Source organism: Hyaena hyaena, unplaced genomic scaffold (assembly GCF_003009895.1).
Source record: "Hyaena hyaena isolate Hyena2069 unplaced genomic scaffold, ASM300989v1 scaffold_498, whole genome shotgun sequence".
Classification (NCBI taxonomy): domain Eukaryota; kingdom Metazoa; phylum Chordata; class Mammalia; order Carnivora; family Hyaenidae; genus Hyaena; species Hyaena hyaena.
Window position 1 is genome coordinate 107,690 of NW_024081131.1, and position 8,383 is coordinate 116,072.

The window sequence follows — 8,383 nt, forward strand, 5'->3', positions numbered from 1 at the left end:
GAGAGGGGTAGGTGTTGACCCGGCCATGGAGGACTTTTCTTTTCCCCTTCCCTTCCCTTCCCTTCCCTACAAAAATTTAAAAATATTTATGTATTTTTGAGAGAAAGAGAGAGAGAGAGAGAGAACACTCAGAAAGGTAGGGCATACAGAGAGGGAGAAAGAGAATCCCAAGCAGATTCCACACCGTCAGTGTGGAGACTGACATGGGGCTTGAACTCACGAATGGTGAGATCATGACCTGAGCTAAAATCAAGAGTCAGATGCTTAACAAACCAAGCCACCCAGACACTGGGATTAACCCTTAAGGTAGGTATAACTCGTCATTTTACAAATGAAGAAATCAGGGCTTAAAAACATGAACGGCTTGCCTCTGGCCACACAGACAGTAAGTGGCTGAATGAAGCTTTGAAACCAGATCTGTCTGACTAGACCCTTCAGCCTTTCATAGACAGCATTGATCTTCCACATTTTCCCCTGTAAGGGAAAGCTGCTAAACTTTCTCGGGTGCCTGGTGCTCTTATGCCAAACCTGAATTCAGAGTTTCCCCCAGTTACAGCCCAGTTCAGGCCCGTTCTCTTCCTTCAAAGTCCCACACGAAGAGAACTGTGTACTTTTCTCCACCTAAAACTCTTTTTTTTTTTTTTTTTAAGAAATAGCTGTCAAAGCAGTAACAGTTCATGTTCTATGCACAATGTCATTAATTCATCTTTGGTTCTTCCTGGAAAATACCATTAGTGTATGAGAGGCTTCCAAAAGCAATGCCTTAACCAAGATTGATGCTGGTAGTTGGGATATTAGACTCCTTGAAGAGAGAGATATAGAGGGGGTACTTTTAGAGGCTTCTTGAATAGGTCAGTTAGGACTCTTTGGTTGGGCAAGTAAGGGAAATGCAAACTCAACCTGGCTTACAGGAAAAGAGGCATACTAGCCAAATATTGGAAACGTCAGAGAGAATGGTGAGAATACATAGTTGTATGGAATTTAGGATACAGCACTTTAAATGAACTATAGCTACATCTCCCAACAAACTTAAATCTCTAAAACAATACCAAATGAAAATGTCAAGTTGCATCAAGTACCTGTGTAACTTGCTAAAATTATAAAGTTTAAAAATCTGTAAAACAGGTTTAAGGATACATGACTAGGAAGTAAAAATACAATGTCATGCATGGGCATGGTAAACACTGAATTTATGACAGTAATTATGTCTGGGGTTGGAGTTAGAATCAGTCAGGGGTACATAGGTTGTTGCAAATCTGCAATATTTAATACTTTACATGGAAAACACCTAATTTATGATGTTTAACATATTTGCTAAAACTGGAAGTTCATCATATTGTTCTCTCTCTGATCTGTGTATTTAAACCAATTCATAATTTTTTTTAAAAAGGGAATCTGCTGGCTCATATAAGAGAAAGATCTGTGAGCATCTGGCTGTGGGTCTGGCTCAATCCTGAGGATCAAGTGGTGGCATTAGGAGTTCTCTGTCCCAATATTGTGGCTCTCCTTTCTTCTCTCTGGGTTCTGTTCAGGTTCTTATTCATGATAGAAGGCTCCCAGTAGCTTCAGGCCCAGGTCCTAACCTTTCAGCATCTCTTGTAAAATGGACTTCTGTCAATTGACAATTTTAGTAAGAGTCCTAGAATTTCATCCTATTGAATCATGTGCCCACCCATGAATTAAATCATTTTGACTAGGGGAGTGAGCTGGGTAGCCAGGCCTCCGTTACGGGCCAATGCCTAGAACTGGTGAGAGAGGCGATCAACTTCTCTCAAATGACATGAAGTAGGAGTTTCCCAAGGAAATTAGGAAAATGTCTAACAAAGCAGAAAAGGAAGTATGTCTGGGGTAAAAAGAAACATATACCACAATAAACCCTTCCACAAAGAATGATTATCTTAGTACTATGCCTACTGTGCCCACCCATCTCTAAGTGAAAGTGACTTACAGGAAAATATATCTCAGTCTCACTGAGGAATATATTTGTATACGCAAACTCATAAATAAAATGCCAGAAAGTATAATTGAACAGTATAGAAAGGAATAATTTGCCAAAAATCAATGAAGATTTATCTTAGCATAGAATAATATAACAAAATTCATTAACATAATACATTGCATTAATAAGTCATGAGAAATAACGAACAATAGGTGAAACTATAGATATTCTTGTTAAAATTAGGAACAAGAAAAAATGTCGCTCCTCGTTATTATTTTTTATGAAATACTAGTCAATGCATTAAGGGAGAAGACTGATATAAAAAGTATCATAAGTAGAAAGTGGGAGAAATATTCTATGTGTAAAAGACCAAAACTAACAAAAGTGGACAGATTCAGTCCAGTTTATCAACAAAAAGAACCTGATCTAAAGGATGAGAGCACAACTTGCTTTGGAATAGGGACAATGGGAGTATTAAATACAGAGCCAGGTCATTCTGGGAATTGTCTCAGAACTAGAGAAAAAGGAAGAACAAGAGCCAGCCCCCAGGAAAGGAGGCTGGAGGGAATGAAGCTGGAAATAGGTATCTGCCAGCTGGCTTGATACTCATAGGGCACTGACACCACTGACACTGTAAGCGCCTAGAATAGGGAAGCTCCGGGTCCTCTAGGTAGAAGAGAGTCACGCAGGGGCCCAGACTTGCCATGTTGTAGTATATCTGTCAACACCCCCTTTTTTTGGGAACTACAGACACAGTTGGTATAAGCGCACTTAGGTGAGAGCAGCAAGGCAAGAGATTTTGAGGTGGTGCTAGGCTGGCTCACCATTGGTGGGCAAGGGCAAGCAGCCTATTCCTAAATGGATACTCCTTTAACAGATGATATAACTGGGCAGAGAATTCTATGGGACAAGCCCTGACAATGCTCTCCATGTGTATCAAGGATTAAGAATGGTATGTCATAAAATAAATTATTATGTTGTAAACACACTAATGAAAGACATCTATGAAAGTTTGAGTTTTTGACATGGTAGATTATCTTTTGTTACTCAACAGATCTAGCCCTCTGAGTAGACTAGAGGACCAGAAATTCCAAAACTCAAAAGGCACTGAGTCAAAGGGTCTGTTTTCAGGAAAGAGGTAGTAAGTATACTTGACCTCTTTTCTCCCACTGAATGAAGCTATAAAACCTGGAAGGAAAAAATGTGTGGAGCAGCTATTTAAGGAATCTGAAAAGTAAATAGCATATGGCTTGGGAAAGAAGAATAGAATTTGAAATAACACTAAACCAGCAGTTTTTACCATTCTTTTTCTTTCTAATCTCCTGGTCTTAGCTCAATGCACTGGACTTGGGCAATGGGGACAGAAAGAGAGTTCTAGGAGAGATCCTCCGGTGGACCAGAGGAGTGGAAAATGCAACTTCTAAGCTCAGAGAGAGTGTGGAAATCTAGTCTCCCTTCCTCTTTCCAGGGGGTAAAAAAAAAAAAAAAAGAGGGGAAATCATGACATACACTGGATACATTAAAAGGATAATAACTCTACTCATGCAAATTCAACAGCTTAGGTGAAACTGACTCATTTAATTCCTCAAAAGACATAAACTACCTGAACAGACTCAAGATGAAATAGATAACCTGAGGGGTGCCGGGGTGGTTCAGATGGTTAAACATCCAACTCTTAATCTCAGTTCAGGTCTTGATCTCAGGGCTGTGAGTTCAAGCCCCATGTTGGGCTCCATGCTGGGTATGGATCCTACTTAAAAAAATAAATAACCTGAATATATAACTATATAACTATATATATACATATGTATGTGTATATACACATACACATACATATATATATAACCATAATGTAATTATTTAAAATAATTAATTCTCAGTTAAAATTGTTTTGAAAATCTCCAACCTCAAGTAGTTTTACTGGTAAATTCTACCAAATAAGTAAAGAAGAAGTAACACTAATTCTACCTAGTTTCTAAATTAATTAAATCAATAATAAATACCCTACCCCCAAATAAAGCACCAGGCCTAGATAGTTTCACTGGTGAATTCTACCAAATATTTAAGGAAGACTTAAGTGTAAAAAAAATTTTTTTTAATGTTTATTCATTTATGAGAAAGTGAAACAGAGTGTGAGTGGGGGAGGGGCACAGAGAAAGGGAGACCCAGAATCCAAAGCAGGCTCCAGGCTCTGAGCTGTCAGTGTAGAGCTGTCAGTGTCAGTGTAGAGCCTGATATGGGGCTCAAACCCATGAACTATGAGATCATGACCTGAGCTGAAGTCGGACACTTAACTGACTTCCAGGTGCCCCAGGAAGACTTAAGGTTAAATTGAATTTAGTTCAATTCTCCACAGTCTCTTTCAGGTAATAGAAGACAGACCATTGTCTAACTTATTTTATGAAGCCAGCAAACTCAAACTTGACAAAGATAGTACAAAGGAAACTATAGACTTCTAGGTATATGTGTACAAGGTTTATCTCTGTTTTAGATTCTCATTAATAATTCACAACTAATTTTATAATAAAAAAACATACTTACCTCTAATGCTATATTTTATTTTGAGGTCCTTTGTTAGCTTAACTCTCCCTAGCTTTTGCTAATTTAACTTGTTGCCTATTGACAACTTGGTCTTCTTATCCTTCACTCTAAATATTAGCTATTCACTTAATATGTCTTCAGGAAAATCTACAGCCTGCCCTGAATTGTTGTCTGTCCACTCCTCTCCATGTTCAAATATCAGAATGCTCACTTGGAATTTTGAGCATTCCAAGTGAAATATCATCATCAATATGAACTATCTAAGACATTTTAGTCTATAGTGAAAATGAGCTTAATGCAAATATTTAAATAGCACAGAACTCATATCCATTTAATCAGTGCTCCCAAAAGTAAATTTCTCTTCCTTTGTGGCTTCTTGGTGGATGAGAGACAAAACTGTAAATAACCAGATGAGTTAGCCTTCTTTTCCTATACCACTGGATACTGGTAGTTGAGGAAATAAAACCTTTCCAGGTTTAGCTAAAGTATACATGCTTATGGTGATGATATGGAGTAATGGAAGTATATCAGGAGATATAATCCTGATTCAATTTTCATCCCCTGGCCTATGACCTAGGGCAAATCACTTCAACTTTGTGACTCAATTTCTTTAACTATAAATTGGGAATAACATTAAGTGCTCACTTCAGTGAATTGGTGAAGAAAGTGGCTGCATAGTCAAGGTCCCAGCAAGGAACAAGATCTAACTCAGGTACCTCAAGAAACTGTCATCAAGGGATCGTTGACAGTAGCATGGCCATGTTAGGACAACGACAAGGGAGGAACCCAGAGATTAATTAGTGGGAAGCCTTTTCCACTCTAGACATTAAGGGGAAGAGAGAGGCTGGAATGTTACTAGAGCCCAGTAAGAGTAGGACCATGGTAGGGGCCACATTAGGGAGAATATGTAAGCTAGACCTGGAAAGTCAGATACCCTCGGTTGAGTATGAATTCTATTAGAAAAGCAGCATCATATGTAGGTTGCAACTTTAAAGTTTTTACTGCACCTTATAGGACAGCATTCCAGCCTCACAGGATATTATCATCACACTGGCTTCTTAACTGAGCTGCTGTAGGCTATTTTGTGGTCTAACAGACCAGCTGCTTCTGGTTGGTGAAGCGTGCTGATAACACCAGTGAAGTCCAAATGAGCTCACTGCCACATTTCTGTTGCTGTAAAATTAATTCCTTGGCAGAAAACGGTATTGTGTGGGTTATAATGGGTCTGGGGTCAAATGGAGAATGGCCACACAAAGGTCCTCTTCAGTCTCAGCTACGCTGTCCCATGGGCCCTGCCTGAGACAGTACTGTTTGTATCAAGCTACAAAGCCCAATATGACTACTCTAGCTCTTGACGCTGACCCTTTTCATCCAAGGGCAGAAATCCCACTCAAGGGTCCAAAAGGGCACCCCAGCTACTTTTTCCAGGGACTTTACTTCTCACCCATCTCTCCCAAGTGCCCAGGGCATTATCAAAACAACCACACAATGAAATGAACTTGGCTACAGACCAAAGCTCTTGTGCATATCAGCGGAAGGAAGGAGATACCTAGAAGGTGGGGTTTATTTTGGAAACTCTGCTCAGCCAGGGGCAAATGGGGCTTGGGGGAGGAGGGAGCGGGAAGGAATGCTGTGTGACTCTCTTCACCAGTAGTACCTGAACTCCAGCCACAAAGGCCTGCTATACTTGGACATCGCAGCCCTATACAAGCCATGAGTCACAAAGCTCATGTTGGTGCCTGTTTAGAGTGTGCAAGCTCTGCATATAGCATTTCCTATTCTCTTCACAGTGATACTGACACCAATAACAAAAAGATGTGGAAAAGTCAATGGCCTGAATGTGATCTTTTTCCTCCTCTGTTGTCCCTTCCTGGGGCCACTGCTATGGGCATGTTGTGCTCAGTACAGACTAAGAAGGCCTTCCCCGTCACCCTGGCAAGTGCTTTCTTCCTTACAACCCCTTCCGCCATACTGAGCTTACTCATAGGTCATCCCAAGCTTCAGGTCTTAAGAATATTGCCTTAGATCGAGCTGATCATAATTTTTGAATATGGCAGAAAGAATGAACACTAGTATATGGAACCATGAAGAAGAGGATAATAAGGTATGTCCGAAGCCTAAGAAGGAAAGATTTTTTTCCAGGGATTTAAGCATAATAGTGTGTATGTGGAGCAGAGCACCCAGGCCAAACCATTGGTTAAGAATGTCATTGACTTGATTATTCTGTTTTGGTGTCTCGTTATCTGCCCTGAGTTTCAGAACCACAACTCTGAAAGAGTTTGGAAAAAGTTTGTGTCCAAGGCCACCTTTTGTAAAATTCAACATGGCTGAAATCTAATTCATTTTACTCTCTCTCCCTGTCAGGAGTTTTCCTTCTTATCAGTGGTACCAAGGCTTAAAACATTAGAAAAATGCTTGATACTTTTCACTCCCTTGTCCTTCACCAATTGCCCCATGCAATTATTCCTTATATCTTTTGGATACATCCTTCCATTTCTAGGTCGCCTGCTACCACCATATTCTTGCCCTTTCCGAATACTTCCTACGCAAAGCCAAATTTATCCATCTAAAGGATTGTATTTTACATATCATCCCAATGCCTTTCTTTATACTGAATTCATTATGCCTAAAGTATTGCTACCTTTCTTGTACTGGTCTAAACTGTACCTTTGTCGAGTCCTGCTTTCCTTGTGAAGCCCTTTCTGGTTGTCCTAAGCCTCAACGACCAGCCCACTCTTGTCTGAATTTCTGGAGCATGTATTGTCTGTATTACTCATTTAGCACACAAAACACCACTTTACACGTGTATCTGTGCACGAATGCTTGCTTTCTTTCTAGCAATACCTGTAATGGTTATGCATTAAGAGTTATTGAAGGTTCTTTCCTCCCGTAATATTCAAGGCAGAGATTCAACATATATATACATATATATATATATATATATATATATATATATATATATGAAGTTGACTTGGGGTTTTCATATTAATAATTTTTTTTGGAGCAACTACTCTTTGTCTCTATGTTAGACATTATACTAGATGTTGGAGACAGAACAAAACAGGACAGCAGTCAGTTCTGCTTTCAAGAAGCACAAATTCTGACAGGGGACAAATAAACACAATTGCAATACTGTGAAGGATACATCACAGTAGATGCATAGGGAGGATCAGAACACATAAGAACATGTAATGCTGACACGGGAGGCCATGGAAGTCGTCCCAGAGAAAGGGATCTCAAAACCTGGAACACGGAGTTTGGGTAGAAGTTGCCCAAACAAAGTATGTGTGAATATAAGCAGGGGTGGGATTGGGGATGGGGAACAGAAGTCCACTCTAGGCAAAAGGAATGCATGTGCAAGGTCTGGAGACAAGAAAACATGGTTCATTCAAAATATGAAAGGAGGTTAGTTTGGCTGGAACACAGAGTGCAAGACATGGGAAAGCAAGAAATGAGGTTGGAGGGGTAATCAGGGCTTGTGATAAGATAGGAAACACTTGTCAGGGCAGTGAGCAGCATATGGGGGACAGGATGACTAAATTAGATGCATTTTAGGAAGGCCACTTTGCCTGCAGGGTAGAGAATAGTCTGAGTGGGGAGGGGAGTGGAGGCAGGGAGGCCAGTTGAGTTGCTGCTATGGTAGGTAATCCAGCATAAAGTTGATGATGACCTAGCCATAGTCGTGGCGGTAGGGATGAAAAAACTGAATAAATGTCAGGGATGCTTAAGGTCGAACTGTGAGGACTAAGTGTTTGGGCGTGGGGAGTGAGAGAGAGTTGAGTAGGTGTTCATGCCATTCCATAAGAAGAAAATCAGGAGGAAAAGCTGGTAGGGAAGAGAAGATAATGTGTTCAGTGTCAGCCTGTTTAGCTTGGGATTCTCCCCCTGGGCATACCCCTGTGG